This window comes from Strix uralensis, chromosome 23 (assembly GCF_047716275.1).
Source record: "Strix uralensis isolate ZFMK-TIS-50842 chromosome 23, bStrUra1, whole genome shotgun sequence".
NCBI classification, from domain to species: domain Eukaryota; kingdom Metazoa; phylum Chordata; class Aves; order Strigiformes; family Strigidae; genus Strix; species Strix uralensis.
Genome location: NC_133994.1, coordinates 2,347,221 through 2,365,165, shown reverse-complemented (window position 1 = coordinate 2,365,165; position 17,945 = coordinate 2,347,221). Strand labels below are relative to the sequence as shown.

At 39.0% G+C, this 17,945-nt stretch overlaps 1 protein-coding gene across 1 annotated transcript in view; it reads left to right on the top strand.

Annotated features, from left to right (window-relative positions):
- The first annotated feature begins 7,868 nt into the window (after positions 1 to 7,868).
- The window catches only part of SKI (SKI proto-oncogene), a 141,262-nt gene continuing 131,185 nt past the window's right edge, over positions 7,869 to 17,945 (top strand). Inside the window, exon 1 of the mRNA XM_074892586.1 lies at positions 7,869 to 7,887. The gene's annotated coding sequence lies outside the window, so the exon portion shown is untranslated. The remainder of the gene's footprint in view (positions 7,888 to 17,945) is intronic.

The following is a 17,945-nucleotide window of genomic DNA, read 5'->3' as shown; positions in this document are numbered from 1 at the left end:
TCTGGGAGGCTCAGTCTTACAGGTTTCCCATGTTAACTCAGGTACTTTGTGTTTCTGTAGCAAGGTAATGTCTTTTACTCTAAGTAATAACTTTTTTTAACATTAAAAGAGTGTTAACGGGTTTCCTTTTTGTGTAGGAGTGAGGATAAAAATCTCAGAAGTGTAAAGTGTTTGGTTACTGATGGGAACTGTTTAAGTTTCTACAGTAGATAGCCTAGCTGAAAAATAAAAATAATGAAAAACGGTAGTCATGCTAGAGTGCTAGTATTTCTGCTATGTGATAGGCAGACTAAAATGAGAATGAAATTCAGGAAGAAGGAAGTGGCAATGGAAAAGCCAATCACTGTCACAGAGACTAACATTTTCCTATATTAATATTTGTTACAGCTACTGCAGTACCTAAGAAATACCGGTACAGTTACAATGTTCTGCCTTTCATTTTTGTTGCCGTTTAGAAGCTGCTTCCCAGTGAGATGAAATGAGATTCCAGGAAATAGGTCCTCCTTCCCCTCTTTGGCAGGAAGGGCATTCTCCCACAAGTGCCGGGTGGAACAAGGTAAGCTGAACAGAGGCAAGGGGCAAATTTGAATCTGAAGATTTTAGGCCTGCTGAGGTGGTGATGGCAGCAGACACAGAGCAAAGAACAGCAAGAGGAAGTGTATATAAATAAAGCAAAAGTGTAGACTGAAAGAGGGGATCAGCCACGTAAGTCGTTGAAAATGAGATGGCAGAGGAGGAGTAGAAATTTGATTTTGCAGCTGCTGATGCTAACTGAAGAAGACAAAACAAAAAGTACTTCATTTCGGGTTTTTTACTTGCCGGCCTTAATGACTGCTATGAATTATAAGACACAGCACTGATTATCGCCACTTGGCGGCAGCAAACAATATAAAAATCTTGCTTTAAAAAAATCTGAGGGGCAGTGAAATCGGATTGAGCTAATCTCTGCAGGCCTCTACATATTTCTATGTGTATCTATGTTTATGATTGTTTATGCCACAGAGTTTCTTCTTTTGCTCCTGTGCTGTTTGGGTTAGTGTTTTATGTGTCTTATGACTTGGATACTAATTTGACAATCCTCTGCTCCTAAATCATGCACTGTACCAACAGATTTATTTTCTTAGAGATGATTTCTTCTGAAACAGCAGTCAGAAGTGTGGTCTGTTTTTCATGCTGAAGGTGTTGCTGTGTGGTACTGTTAGTACTGTGAGTCATGCATTATAGCATTTGCAAAAGCTTTATTATGGATGAACATAAAAAATGGTTATTGTGCAGTGAGGGCCACAAATGAAATATAATAAAAAGAATAGTGAAAATTATTACTGCTGATTGTAAAAAGCAAAAAGGAAGAACCTAACGTCTGTGGCAACTATAGCTTGTAGGCGTTTTTGTATTTTGTGGATTTAATTGAAAGCTTGATGCTGTAAGATTTTTTCTTTTTCATTGTTATCTGTTTGATGCGTACCCGTCATAACCTATGAGGACAGGCATGAATGTTTTCGTTCTGCTTCTGTAACTACCTGTGGATTTGAAAGTAGCTTTCTAGAAATCTTTGTCCGTTATGTGTATGCGGTATTTTTCATCTGCATCTTTCCAGAAATAATAATGTACTTATAGCATGAAGGTGAAGTACAGAATAGGACCTGTTCTTGGTTCTGCCATGTTGCACAAGATCGTATCTACTGTTTTCTCCACTGACGTGGAAATCCTATTACTTCTTGCTTGAGTTTGAGTCCTTCATAATTTAATAATTAGAATGTTCTGTGATCTTAGAAAAAAGTTCTCATAGAAATGCAAAGAGTAGTCTTTATCATCATCAGCCTTGACTGGATTTGAGCCAGTGGTCAAGGGATTTGAGCTTTTGGAAGCTAGAGTGGTTCCACAGATTATCTTTAGGGATTTCCTTGTAAATGGAGTGCCAGCACGTGTGGTTATTCCCTCTAGAGTCTCATCAAGCTGCAGATGCTTAATCTTTACTTACAAGGTCCCCAATTCTTGCTGTAAAGTGGGCATCGGTTTTAACTTTTGCTCTTGGGAAGAAGGGGCTATTATAACAAATTCTTATCCTTTTGCAATTCCACGATCAGTAAAGCCTATAAATTGCCTGCCAAACCAACCAAGTGATCTTTTCCTGGGCTGAGGGAAAGAGGAGAGCGTAAAACGCAGGTGCCAGCATTTGCTGGGGAAGAACTGGTACATTATCAACTAATCCGCCTTCTGCTATTTCTGATTTCCTACCCAACAGCTGCAACATTGAATGAGAGCTTCTGCGTTTGGGAAGAATTAGAAAGCCTGGTAATGCAGGGTCTCTATTACAGATACAACAACTCACAGACAGGAGATTTTTGCTGCCGGGGTAGAATTTGGAGTGCTAGGCATTTTATAGCCTGGAAAAATTGTAATTTTCAGCTGTTGTTATGGAGTAATCAATGAAGAGGAGATGCCATAGTTTCTGCTAGGTTTCTCTTGGAGCCTGATGTAATTGCATCCATGAGCTATTATTTTTTTTAATGTACCACTTTGAGGCTAAAGCATATGCAGGTTTTAATAAAACATTTTTTTTATGGCAACTAATGCTCGCAGATGATTTTAGTCCTTCTGAAATATCTTTGGTTCCGTAGTCTGCAGTGATAGCTCCTCTATCAGATAAAAATGCTCAGAATAAATTGTGCCTTGCTAGAAAATTGAAACATTATTATATATTAATTATTTTATCTAATCAGTGCTTGGTTTAGGAGTATATGTTGATAATATTTTGCCCTTGTCAAATAGCCTGTGACTTCACTCAAGGATCAGCGTGTCCATTCTGCTAAATGTCATAAAGGAAAACGTCCCCAAAGATACCACAGGAGACGGAGGTATGTGTAGTAGAGCATCAGTGAAAGCTTCTGCAGCAGATGGACTTTACAACGTATCTCCTCTACAGCCTAATGACAGCAAATGTAGCACTGGAAAGAGTAACTCAATCATACTGGCTCACTCGGTATTGTGCTAATCACTGTCTGTAGTGAAATGGGAAAGTCTGACTATTTTAATCAACATGCTGTATTACAATTCAAGCCACAGAATTATGAAAGCTGTGTAAGACTTCCTTTAGCATAGTCAGGAGAATAAAGATGACATGCAGTTTCAATTTGAGAAGTGCAGGCTCATTGCTGTTTCCAGAGAAAGTCAGTTGAGTGGAGACAGTTTTGTAGGCTCTCCCTAATTTTAGTTGTAGGTGACATAGTCTTTTCAATGAAGAGTCATTGCCTTTGAAACCTGCCTTCTCTAGTAGCTTACCAGAGCCTGAACTTGTTAATGTAGAGTCCAGTGCACAGCTCATCTGTCCAATTCAGCCTTCCCTTTTCAAGTATTAGGACACAGCAGTACCTGTGTGGCTGGATATAGAAAATCAAGCCTTGTGACATTTATACGCAAGGATGGGAAGACCTAAAAAGAGGACTAGGGAGACTGGCATGGCATTTGTGGGTACCAGGTTGCCAAGGAGGCATATTGTATTGAAACAGTTGCCTGGGAAACATTTAAAAATACATTGAATGGAAAAGCATATGTGATGTGCCCACAAGTGTTCTGTGTGAATGAAATGCCATGGCTGATGATGGCACCAAGAGACTGTTACTATTACATTTAAAGATGCTGCAAGTGATTTTTTTTTTCTTTTGTGTTTTTTGGGGTTTTTTTCCCATACCGTGTTTGTAGAAGGTGCGCCGAAGGAAGATTGTTTTGCTCTTGGCTGATGGATTGAAGCAAATGTAGAGAAAGCGGTACATGCAGTCATCGGCAGCTGGAGATGGTAAGAGCAATTCGGCTTCATTTAGGCAACCTAAACCAGTTGACAAGAAGCCTGCACAATTCCCCCTCAAAAGTAACAACAGCACTGCCAAAACTCCTACAGTGTAAAGATGAATGGTTCTCTAAACATTACCACTTTAATTTGTGCTAAAATTGTATTTGGAGGCTCTGATGTCATTACAATAGGACTTACGTGTAAACATCATATAAAATGCAAAGAGTTTATGATCAAAACAGGTCGGACAGCATATGTGAAAGAGTCTCTCGCTGACCGGATTTTTTTGTTTGGGGCACTGAAATAGAGGGAGATGAAGGGAGGAATTTTCAAAAGGTAGCCTAACTGCTCTAGTTCTTCCTCAGATCAGACTCAATTATTGAGAGATGGTACTGACAAAAAAGAATCACGAAGGAAGGGAACAATGTCACTGGAACTAAAACAAACAATTATATCCACTCTCTTGTTTCACAGAAAGAAAACTTTTTTCCTGTGCAGCCAAGAAACAAGGGACCTAGCAACTGTAATCTCTGATATCCTACCTTGGACAAAGAGGTTCATCTGCTAGTAACTTCCAGATATTAAAATGCATCTCTCCTTCACTAAGAATGAATGGCAGGTGTGAGGCTGGTTAGGGTTATAATTTTCCTGCCTAATCCTCCTTTGGAGGTTTAGAAACAAATATCCTACTCTTGACTTGCTAGAGTCTTAAGAAGCCTGTTTGGGAGCCAGCAGATTTAGCTTGGTCCAGCCTTTACGTGGTACAGACTGAGACAGTAAATTTCTTGGAAGAGAGACACAGTGGAGTTCAGCTGACTAAGAAGGAAGGTCTGGAGGCTTTTTTGTCAGTAGCAGCTCTGCAAGGATAAATTGCCTTACAGGGAGAAGGTCCCAGGGGCTTAGCTTCTTGAAAATGTTGCCTGTTTGAAGCTGTGAAGTTGCTGTTTGTTTGGTAATGTGTGTGCTTTTCCCCAGTGAGGAAGCATTCTGACTGACAGAGACTCTTCTGACTTTGCTGTCATTTTGGCCAGCGAGGGGATGCTTTTTGGCTGGCGATCTAATTTGGGCACGGTCTGCTCAAGGGTCTGAGGTGATCCAATGATTGTGTTGGAAAACACTGAATCAGATGAAGTCTTCTGTGTGTCAGTCAAGTCCTAGTATCACTCATCATTTTTCTGGCCCATTGTGTGTTTGGTTAAATCAAGTCCTGATGTTTCTAGTCCCTGGGGTTAGTGTAAGAGAGGCGGGGAGAATCTGCCTTTCATCTTCCTCTCACAGTTTTGCAATGTGACTGAAAACTGTTGGAGAGAACATTTCAGATCTCAAACAAAGATTAGGTTTGATGGCATGAAGCCGTGGGTTCTGTGGCCTAGCCTAGAATTCTGCTGAGGTAGTTGTATAAGCTCCCCATACTTTAAAGGATTTCCTGAATTTAGGATCAAATATGGCTTGAGGTTTTCATATTTCTTTCTTGCTTGCTTTCTTGGTGGTTTTTTGTTTTGTTTTTTTTTTGTTTGTTTGTTTGGTTTTCTTTTTTTTTTTAATTTTAAGTGTATCTCTCAGTATTATAGCCTATAGCACTTTGAGTTCCTCCTGTTTGCTGTGTATCATTCCTTCATTTGAAATCAACATACTAAAGGACTCCACAAACAAAAAAACCCCTTAAAATAGCATGTAATTCAACAGATGAGTATTTATTTATTGCTTCAGGAAATATGGATAGTAGGTTTAGTTAGTTTTCCAATTTTTTTTAAGGGCTAGCTATGGTTTTAGAAAGAAAATCTAGTAAATCTGAAGGTATAATCAAAGCTGTAGAGGCAAGTTTAAATCTTTTCACTGAGAAGGGTGTATTTTAATTGCAATTTAGTGGTGTAATAATTTTGTTGCATAACAGAAATGTCCTGGAAATATCCAGTATGTCTCTACTACCCTTCATCCCTTTTTCATATTCACTCTCCCTCTGTCCATCATCAGTGCTTAAATTGATAAAAGAAATACAAAATGGGATTGATTTGGAAGACCTCACAGTAAAATACAGTAGAGCTATAGTTTCATTTTTTCATCTGTTATTTATTTAATTGTATCAGACATGGGCTGCATTTGGTTTATTTACATTGTCTTATACCCACTGAACTGAAACTATCTTGTGACATTGTCAATGTGAAAGGTCATTCTGCCTGGATTATATCTTGTTATGACAGAACTGCAACACCTAGTTAGAGATATTAGTAGGTGTTTGCCTGCCTTTGCTGTCACTTTGCAGCTCCCAGCATCTGTGAATCAAATCCATTTAGACTACTTCAAGAAAAAAAAGCTGATGCCTTCCTGCCACATCCAAACAGTACTGCTATCAAACAGTAACTTCATGCTACTGTTTCTTTCATGAGTGAATTTAAAATTGGGCTGATTTCGGAGTATTTTCCCCAGCTGACCTCTCCTGTTCCCCAAATCCACTTTGCTGTTCCTTCAATTCATCTGTGCTGCTCTTGTAGAAATTTGATTGCTCCCTTTTAATCAGTGAAAAGTACTCTGAAAGAGATGGGTAGTAGCTGAAACAACACGTTGTGATGCTGGTTTAGGACAGGAAGTATGTTTAGTTAGCTGAAGTAGTTACTCTGGTTTCTACCCCGGAATGGTTCCATTATTAGATTATTTTTTATTAGTATGCCCTACCATACTGGAATTAGATTTTGAGGAAAAGTAGCAGCTTCACAGCTCTCTGTGGCTGTCCTGTACCCTGCATGAAATGAGTTGGTTAGCTTCTATCTAGATGCCACTGGGCAAGATTCAACATCGCAAAGAGCTGCAAAAAAAATTGACACTGTTACACCTTAGTGTCAAAGGAAGAGATGCATCCCTGTCCTTACAAGAAGCTGTTTTGGCCTGATTGGATTGGCTGGACATGATGAGGTACAATCTATGACCAGTGCAGCTTTGTAGGCAAAAATGTCAAATATAGATGCATTTAAGTGATAGCTGCCTCATATTCCCTCTAAAACCAAATGAGCCTTAGAGAAGCCTGCTTGATGTAGTCTGCTGTACAAGGTTCAAAAGACAGGAGTGATCAGCAGGAAACTGTCATCAGTCCTTTTGGGAGTGGGTTTTGGTTTTTGTAATTACAGAGAAACTAGAATTGACATCCCCATTTGCTAGTCTCGCTATTTAGTAAGGGATGGTTGTTCTGAAGAGTTTATCTGTTCAGTGATGATTTAATTTAGGAATTAATTCAGGGAATTTCTACTGCCTGTAGTGTGATGCAGTAAGTCAGAATACCTAACTGCAGTGGTCCCTTCTGGCCTTAAAGTAGCCCTTTCTTACCTTATTTCATACTTATACCTGTTTATGAGATCGAACATGGGTGTGCAAAAATTAAGGACCTGAACTCTGGCCTGTTGTTGGCTGGGTCTTTGCGTAGCCATAACACTAACCTTCCTTTCAAGCAGTGTTTTACTCCTAAGGCTTTCAACACAGTGTCTTTCATCAGCTTTGAATTCACTAGCAAATGTTAAAAGATGGGGCATCTTTCTGAAAGTTTTTGCCTAATAGCTCCTGTCTTCCAGAGTATTGATAAATGCAAGTGCAAAAATACAGTCTCCTTTGCCCCAAAGACATGCTCTGGCTTTAGGACCATGCTTTTAATGACAAACATTCACCTAGTTTACCATATGCATTATTTTATCTTAGCTGTTCTCTGTGCATATTAGAAGATTTATTTCTAGTCATAATGTATGTCATGTGTTTTAGCTGTAAATATTGTGCTCGTAAATCAGCCTGGACCATCCAGCCCCAAGGATGGAGACAGCTTACGATAGGTCTGTCTGCTTCAGATTGTGAGACTGTACTAGTTCTCTGTTTTTTCCATTGCTTGGCTCTGTCAGTGGCATGTTGCCAGTCTCCTGTCTCACATTAACAGGAATATTATATATTACTGAATTTAAAGTGTTTTTCCTTCAGGACTAGAAGAATGTAATGGAGCATGCATCTGGCAGCATGACATTATTCCTGCGGTGCGCAGTGTGCCCTCCGTGCAGAGAATCACCACCATGGCTTTCTGCTTCAGTCACCCGGGCATGAGGAGTTTTACGCTGTGCGCTGAGGTATGTCTTAGACCAGGTTGGGGACACCTTATGTCAAGGATTGCATGCACATATACGTAATGTGTAATGAAAAACTGATTCTTCTCTCTTCCTTTCACCAAATTCTCCAAATTAAATACCACAAAAGTAGCAAATCGGGAGCATAATCCCAGAACTCCATTTTTTTCATCCCACTTCTAGAAACAGCTCCATCTGTATTCACACCTAGCGACCTCACTTTTTTCATCTGGGAGATGGAAACTTGTTTTACTTGCCTCATAAAATGGTTTTGGAGAATTTATTAGTTCATAAAGCATCTGCATGAGGACATATCAATAATACAGAAGTATGTATCAAACTGCCCCAAAACTTGGATTGTTTCTTCTCATTGTCAGGTAGTTTCATTTGGACTCCTCTCCATTTATCCTCTCGTTGGAAGGCTTATCTGCTTGGCAGGAACTGCAAGTATTTTCTGCAGTGCTCCTGTTAAATTACTCCCCTTTTTACTGATTTTAAGGATCTTGTCCTCTCTAAATTCCTGTGTTTGCATGAAACATGGCTGCATCGAGTTACATCATCTAAAGCAATCAATATTCAATAAACTTCTTGGTATTTTAATTGGCTTTTTTGCCAGTCTGAAATGGGCTGAGCTGCAGGGCTAAACTGAACAGAGTCTGTCGTACCAGAAATATTCTGAAGGAGTATATTTCTTTGTGGTAGTGCAGCTGAAAACACCACATTTACTGGAATTAGTGCATATCACACTTGTGTCTATGCTTCTTCTCTTATCTCTATATACTTAAATATGTTTCTAGGTATCTGAGGCCATGTTAAACCAGTGTCTTCTCTTTATTCCGGTCTAATAAACAGACTCGTGATTTGCCTCACACAGTACATCCCAAAACTATAACCCTACATAAAAACCAAGTTCCCCAGAACAGTCTGTGACACAGAGCACATGATGCATTTCAGGAGAGCTGGAGAGGAGAATAGTGTCATCACCTGAGGGGAAACAAAAATCAGAAAGAAACGAGGAGGGGAAATTTCGGTGCTTATTTTTAGACTCCGTGGGTGAGTAGTATTTTCAGCTTTGTCTGTATTAATTTCTACAGAACACAGTGTTAACGTGTGATTAGGCTAGCTACAAATCAAGTATCATCATTTCTAGCTAAGGCTAAAGTAATCACTAGCAGTCCCAGAAGACCCAATTTACCCATTTGTACCAGGATAAGGTAGCAGTCAGAGACAGGACTATAGACAGCGCAGATATGTCTGAGACAACTATAAGCTAGCTAGTTGAGAAATAAACCTTACATATGTATTTATACTTAATGAGTTCAGAAAAATACATCCATGACACTGGGTCAGTCCTCCAGGTAGCTGAAGATACTCTGTTACTGGCATTAATGGCAGTTAGGTTAAAGCTAATTTTTGATACGTTTATGTGAAGCTGTTCTCATACTTGTGATTGCCTACCTTCTGCATCTTCTCTATTTAGCACAAGACTACACACTCATAAGTTTCATTGAAGAACATGCTGCTTGTTAATCAGCACTTTATTGTCTCAGTATGCTTAAAATAAGCATTTTGTCACATTCAAGAAGAAGAAACTTTATTGGTTTGCATTCTGGCACCATGCTTCATGTTGTCAAGTGCTGTCAGTTGGCTTCTATCTGTAACTTATTTAGGGAGAGAGGGAGCTTGAGATTGAAACATTCTGGTAACAATTTTCACCAGATACATATTGGATGTGTTATAGAAGTATCTCTAATGTTACAAAGAACAAGAGACTTATTGGGTAATAGCCTGATCTGGTGTGCTAGAGGAGCCTTTGCTTGCTGTGTAGGACAGGGAACACAAAGCTAAAATTCCCCTGTTGCACAGTGAATACAGTGAGAGGAAGAAAAGAAGATAGCATCTTATCAAAGGATCTTCTGGTTTCCTTTATAAACAGCTAAGAAGCAGCTTTACCACTTCCCTCAGTATTAAGCAGAGGACCTTTGAGAGGACAATAGATGTTAGGCCTACCAAAATTCTCTTTGACTGTCTTAGAATGAGTCTGCAGTCTAAGGAGCAATAAAAGCTAACACTGTGTTAAAGCCAGATGTTTCTAGTTAGTCTGTAGTGTTGTCTTTTAATTTGATGTGGAGGCAGAAAAGTACAATGGAGTCTGATCTTTGCTTTGAGAAACCTACTTTTGTCACTAGTCCTGAAGCTGGCCTTTGACTAACTCCATGTGAGTCACTTCACCTCTGCATCAGTCTCGTACTTTGCAAACTCATCAGCGGAAGGACTGCTTACTGGCAGTGCTGTACGTTACACAATAGAGACCAGATCTTGTTTGACATGATTAGATATCACTGGCATTTAATTTAATAATTTACAGAAGGAATGTTCTAAATAAGGATCAAGTGCAACAGACATGTTAAAACTATTTTGCTAGTTTATATTTTTGCTAGCATCAGAAGAGGCAGCAGAGGAGGCCTGATTTTTGCGTTAGCGTAGATAGGAGGAGCTAAACTCTGAAGTGATAAACTAGTAGTTCCCAACCCAGTCTGTGGAACCATAAAGTGTATTAATTACTAAATTCCAATAATCTGTGAAAAGTTTTGAGGCTCGACTGTGGCAAAATACCACAGAAGTTAGGGAAGAATGGAGCTGAACAATATATCTCCTCTACAGAAGATCACATGTAGCTTTTGAAAAAGACTTCTGTAAGCCTACTCAATCTGCTTAGGTTCTTGCATAGTTTACTGTCGTAAATAGATACGGTTAGGGTCTTTCTTAAATGCCATATGTAATAGCATTTAATTATGGGTATATATTTTTAGCCTGTCACAACACATCCCATTGCAGCTTTTTTAAGAGAAAAAAAAAATGAACAAAAAAAAACAACCAAAGAAAGCTTTCTTAGGGCAGGTGGACATAAAATATATGCATGAGATTTTTGCCTCGGAAAATGCAGCAAAATATAGCTAATCTTGAACTCTTATTAGAAAAGAAAGCTGTGAGGATTTAACAGAATGCTATGCAGAATTATCCATGTTTCCAATGTTTTTTGGGTTATTTGTTGAGTTTTACTGTGCAGCAGCTTTTTCAGAAAATTGTAAGGGCCAGGAACATGCAATTAAGTCTTGCTTTGAATCACCCAACTGAGAACAAAATCTAGAAAAAAATAAATTATTTGGATTACAAAATGTCATAAACATATTGATATAATTATCCTTAAAAGGAGATACTGTAGCAAATAGGATGGATTAAGTTATTACAAACATTCGTGGAGTAAAAACACTATTAAAGCATTAGAAGAGTCATACAACCAGTGAACCAAAAGTGTAAAAACAACGCTTTGGAAGTGAATATTTTCCCAAGAAAACTTTCCAGTTAGAACCTGGGAAACTGCACTTTTTCTTGTGGGTGAAAAAAAGTCACATTCCGACTTTAAAGAGACAGTGCTTCTGGAGAACTTACACATTCAGAATGTACTCTGTGTCCTTAAAAACTGTGAAAAAAAGAAGTTTGAGGCCTTAATCTGGTTTGGTTTTTTTCCCCCTAGTGTACGCCTGTTATTCTTTTTGTGTGTTTTTCCATGTGGACGGTAAAAGTAGATGGGACAATTTCACAACTGCTTCCATTTCTTTTTCTGACTCCTGTGTACTTCTGGAATTGCTGCTAGTGGAAAAATAATAATAAAATCACTCTAGGGAGCAGAGCGCACAGCATATTTTGTTGACATTTTAACATGTATGTCGGTAACCCTTTTCCCACCCTAGCTTTTGTAAGCTTGCTTTTGGTGAGGACTGGTGTGCTTTGCTAACAGACAGCTTTGCTAATGAAATGAGAAATTTAATTGCTGTTTCAAATCCAGTGTGTGCTACTAACAACTTAATGGTTGTTTTCTATAAGGTTATTTTTAAGTGACCCATAAGTAAACAGTTACATGGTCTCAGATGTGTTTCAGCCTAAATGACAAATGCAATTGGTCTTAACTGGTTTCCTTGGTAGTTCTCAGAAAGAGTTCTCAGAGAGAACCTTGATGAGTTAGTCTTAATATTGCTCATTCCTTTGACTTTTGCTGGTGGTTCTTGGAAGCTTCTCAAGGCATTGTTGATGGAAACATACTGTTGAAATAGTGTAAAAGTGAAGTCCCGCCCTCTTGCTGACAGAACTGGACCTTTTGTGTAGACAAAGGACTTCAGTCTCCAGGGCTGTCATGTCTGATACCCTTCAATGGTAATAAATGCACAGAAAAAAGGAGAAAGAGAGTGCAGAAGTGGACCCTTTCTGCTTCAGCTCCCTTTCTGTGTGGAAGCACAGACTTGAGCTTGTAAAATCTACCATGAAGCACAAATTCGTATATATATATAGATAGATATATTTAACTGAGTACTGCTGGATATAGAGTTGAGAGTGTGGAAGGATTCAGAAATGATGGGATATTTGTATGGCTACCAAGAACACCCGGATTTGTTACAGTAAAGGTCTTTAAAACAAAACACAGCAACATCAGAGAGGAAACAAGAGAACCCTTTTAACTCTTGGTGGTGAAGGAGGGACTTGTTTGGATTGATGCCTCTTGAAGTGTCTTAAACTTTTCTGTGAGGCAGCTAGTCATGGCCAATGTCAGGAAGAAGATAGTGGACACTATATGTGATGCATTCCAGCAATGCCTGTGCTGAAAATACCACCACCAACATTTGATGTCAAGACAAACAGGGTTGATCCCAAAATTATTGTGGATCAGAGAAGTAAGCTTTTGAGAGAGGAATAAAAATGGAACATAAGGCCTTATTTAAGACACTTAAAGTGCTTGTTCCTGTGAGATTTTTGACAGTGTTATTCTATCAGCATAAATTTATTTTAATCCAGTAGTGGCCATCCTCCTCCCCGCCTTTTTTCTTTTTCTTTTTTTTTTTTTGGCTTAGCTAACTGTACAAATTACTCAGTTTTCCTGTGTAGAAATTCAAACAGAGAGAAAATAATCAAATCTCTGGATTCTAAATTCAAGTAGCTTTTAAATCAGAAATAGTTTTGAAGCAAGAACAATAATCTTTCTGGTAGTGGGTGGCATAAAGAGACTGTTTTTCCATTCAAGGCTTTTTCTTTTAAATGTATTCGATTTAAATTGATTTAACTTGGTGTGGGTATTGAAAGTCTGACTGTGAAACTTCCTGTTCTGAGTTGTGGCTTAAGTGAGTTGCTGGATGAATGTGTCTTGCCATTCTTGTATCCTCTTTCTTGCATAATGATCCTTGATTCTGATGAGTTTCCATCACGTGCGTGGGCTTGACGAGGCAGTGCACTCATGACTGGTTAAAAGCACAGGAAATCTGTGCTTCTATCCAGACATCCTACGTTTTTTGAGAGAATTACTTTGTTTCTTTCTTTTGCCTCAGTTTGTCAGTACAGTGTAACTTTTGTAAGTGCTTTCAAACACCAGCACTTGTTGGAATCCTTAGGTGGAGGTTATGCATTATATTCTACCAGATGCTTCTTTACCAAGCTGGTAAATAACCTCAGTACTTGGAAGTGGAAATACTCTGCCTTGCCTTTCATTCTTAGAACCCACTTCATTGTTCTTTCAGTAAATTGGTACTTTTCCTGTTTCCAGTACTTTAAAGATGTTGTGGAATGTTTAAGATGTCTGTGATAGTTCAGGCCTAGTCCTCCACTTCGAGCTAAGCCACGTCGAGCAGGTTGGTGCCAGAGGTTTCCCTTGAGAAACAGTCCTGTCTTTCCAGGCTGTGCAGTGGTAGCCTTCAAGTTACAGCAACATCTACAGATGTTTCCCCTCTTCTGACTACTTGTGTTGACAGGAAATGGCCAATATGCATAGTGGCCTCCAAACTTAAAACCTCTGCAAGTAGTACAGAAAGAAATCAGAGGTATGCTGGTAAATTCCAGTTCAGAGAAAGGTTTCTGGGCTCTGGAAGTTCATTGGATAACTGGTTGAAAGAGCTTTTGCATGGTTTTGACTGGGCGAAGTAGCACTTTCCCGGTTTCTGATTGTGGTTCAAGAGCTGTTGTGAGCCAAAGCCCATTCCTACAAGGCGCTCTGCATTCTGCCATGCTGTTTTAGAAGTGGGTAACAATGTTGTGGACATGTATTGTGGCCACATGGCATGAAATGCTCCCACAGAACAAGCTCAGAGTTGTTGAAATTAGTAACACAGATCTATGCACGGTATCTGGAATATAGGGGAAATACACATTGATTGTGTGATCCCATTCACGAGAAGTTGTATATTGAAGCCCATATCCTAAATATTTCTAGATATTTTTTTAAATACTAAACTCATTACTTATTCACACTGAACTTAACAGTTACTACTTTCTTACATTTTTAGGAAATTTTCCCTTTCTTTCCCTGAGTCAATTGATATAAACTAGATGTCAGAGCAGCTCTTCATGATGAAAATATGCTGGCTTTATCTGTTCTCTGACATAATTTTTGCAAAGAAAATAAAGAAGGAGGAAAGAATCTTTGAATCTTTTTAGTGTAATGAAAAGTATATAGAAAATTTTTCCTTTCTGTGCTTGAATGTATGCTCTTTTCAAGGTTCTCTTACTTTCTGAAGAAAGTTTTCAGAATCTTACTGATTATATTGACCTTCCGGATTTCTTTCTGCATTTTATATTTCTAGTGAGTGATACCTGGGAGCACTAAGTAACAGAGTCCATTGTTGAGAACACGAGACAAATCTTTATGCTTTTCAAGTAGCGTAACTTTTTATATCAAATCCAATGTCTGGGAAACAAAATCTTAAAAATCCAAATGTTAGTAAATACAATTATCATGGGTTTAGTGAGCACAAAATTCAACTTGACAAGATAAAGCAGGTAACCTTTAACTTACTACAGACCATCAGCTACACAACCTCCTCTGCTGAGGTGCAGAGGCCTTTGTGCTCAGCCACTGACAAACAAGTCCTAAGCATAACTTTGTGTGAACTCTCTCTCATTGCCTGATTTGTGTTCAGTTTAGCAATCTCTTGGAGGTAGTTGACCACCAACCCTATGCCAGTGTCATGTTTCTAGGGACTATACACTCCCTCTGAGCACATTGCATCTAACCAGTCAATAGTTTTGCTCCTTAGCTCCCCTTCCATTCCTGTGAAATATTTGCAGAACCTGTATTTCATGATTGGCCCAGTTACTGATTTATCTCCTGTACTGTTTATCCCGCTGGGATCATGTTATTTTTTCAGAGATGACCTCCCTTGCTCACAAACCACAGCTAATTTGGTCTTATTTCCCTCCCTGCCCCCTTCTTCTGGCATGCTGATAGCGATTCTAACTGGCTGTTAACTCCTACTCTGCAGTTGTCACCGAGCCTTTCCGAGTTAAATGAAAATCAGAATATGCTTGGCACTGTCTTCAGCTGGAGGTGCAGTCTGCACGTTAGGCGGTGATGGCCATTACCAAATGTCAGCTTTGGAGAGATTCGACAGATGGGAATGCTCTCTTTTAGATTATCTGCCCATGTATTTGTTTAGACAGATTCACAGGCACTTCAAATGCCTTTGGAAGTCAGCATTCCGGTGCACTGCAATGCGTAGCACTGGAAAGGAAGAGAAATGTGGAGGTATAAGCAAGTGTTTGTAGTGCATGTGAAGTGCTTTCAAATAAGATTTTGAAATTGCACAAACAGTGCGTATTCCTGCTCACTTAAACTGTGTAGCAGCACAATCCGTTCAAAGAAATCTGGACAGCTGTTCACTCAGGTGCCTGAGACCAGCGCAAACCAACTCAACTCAGCACCCACCTCAGAAAACAAGGCGGTCAGACCTTCTAGTTACTCAGTTATTGATGGGTGTCTGGGGGAACAAAGCATCAGGAATAGTAGCTGAAACTTTTGAGAAGCAATTTTTTCTTGCTTGCTTTTCCTAGGACTAAAATAAAATGAGAACAGGATCTGTGGCCTGGCATATCTCCAGAGGAATTTCAGGGACTTTATTAATCAATTATAGAAGGTAAAGCACAGGGTAATGGGCAAAAATGGCAAAGCATCTATGTGAACTTCTTGAGGTTTTCTAGTCAGCCCTTCTAAGGACCTCATTGTTTTTGCTGCTGAGTGAGAAGAGTCTCCCTTCACAGAGGCAATTAAAGTGGGCAGCTCCTTTTCATGATGGGTGTGAGAAGGAATAAAAAAATGGCGCAAAAATGTGCTTAAGATAGGTAACACGGTAGGTCACGACAAAGCTGTCCTCTCATTTCTAGTGCTAAACCTGATCCAGTTGACTGTTTCCTCTTGTAATACACAGCTCTTTATATGACCCCATGTAAAGCTGTAATAAAGGAAGTCATAGTATGCGTTTCCACTTCATGGAAGAAGGAAGGGAGCACTGACTTGGTGAAAATGACCTGGTCAACCTGGGGTAGAATCAGAGATTCAATTCTGAAGTTTTTTAAGTCCATCATGCCATGTGCCTTTGTAATTGCAACTGATAAAAATGTCAATGATATGAGTATAGTAAGGGAAAGGAGCTGTGAAAAAGATTAAATATGGATAAATTGCAGGTGAACTCCACATACACAACTCCAATGTGGGTAAGACCGAACATTTCAAAGAAAGCATTATTATTGATATTGTGAGTCATTGAGCTCTTTTAGGTATGAACAAAACAATGAAAAGCAGTATAAATCTGTATCATATACATTTTTTTTTTGCATGCTTTTTTTGCATGCTTTCTTTAACCTGGATGTGCTCCCCATGGAGCTTCTGTAGGCCAGCACAAAATAATTTGCATTGATCCAAACAGACTGTTAATTTTCTGTGTGTAAGATGACTAAACTTGGCATTTCTGTATCTTACTAAGCTTTTCTTTTCAGGCTTAAACACAGGAAAGACTTCAAACCTAATTTCTAAGCTTATTGTGCAAATAATATTCTGAATCTTGCAGGATCATAACTTTTTGTATAAAGCTTTCCAGCTGTTTTCTGTTGATAAAAGACTTAGCTGGGCACCAAGAGATAAGACTGTAGGACCAAGAAATTGCTGACTTAGCCTTGTCATCTTCCTGCACTGCATTCCCATAGGGAAGTCATGGATAGGTGTAACTCTGTGCAAGTTAATGTTCTAATCCTTGAATCCCATGCAATGGCTCAGCCATTGGATTTGATGAAAATTTTGGGCACCTGACACATGACAGGATTCAGTTTTATATACAGCGTTTCGATTCCTGGCAGATTGTCAGTGGAGAGCTCAAATTGATTAACTTAGTGCTGTTACTCTGAATCCGAGTATGTTGTGTTCTGAGAGCAAACCTGACTGGAAACTTCAGTGACACCTCTTGGAAAGACTCTGAACTTTCAGGATCCAGATTAGGAAGAAGTGTCAGGATCAAATGTGATTTATAGCATGAAGAACTTTCTTTAGTATTGCCAGCTGAGAATGGCAATGCAGTCTGTGGTAGCCTAGAGCTTGTATTCTTTGCTTCTGAGCAAATATGCTATCCATACTCCTGCTGAGATAAAGGCTTGTCTTGATGTTCCAGATAACTCTAATTATATAGACAAAGAGATAAAATTAAGACAAATTAATTGGAAATGGAAAATTAGATAGACAAATGTCAAAAATACATACAGATGGTTAGAAGCACCTAAAGTCCCATGTGGTGCAATGGCTGCTAAGCCAGCTAGCAATTTTTTATGAATGAGAAATCTAATAAGGAAGGGAAACCAGTTAAAATTTGCCCTAGAGCAATTGTAACTTCCACACCTCTTTTTTTGGTTCATAAACACCTCTGTCTCCTGCAAAAATACTTGTGAGGATACTTTTTAATATGGTTTGCTAAGTTTTGTTGCTTGACTTCATTGTTCCTGCAAATCAGCAAATGAATTCCATTTGCAGTTCAATTTTTTTCTAAGACAAGGAATGTTTATGCCAGATTGCTGTTCCTACCTTTACCCTTAAAACTCACACACCATAGGAACTGTCTGGCAGAAATACATGGCTGTAGTGAAGTGTATATGCATGTGGAAAGCTCTCGTAGGGCCAGACTCTGACGCATATTTTGCTAGTGCTAATCCATTAGGTAACTTCAGACATACATTGAATAGCACTTTTATCTCACGTT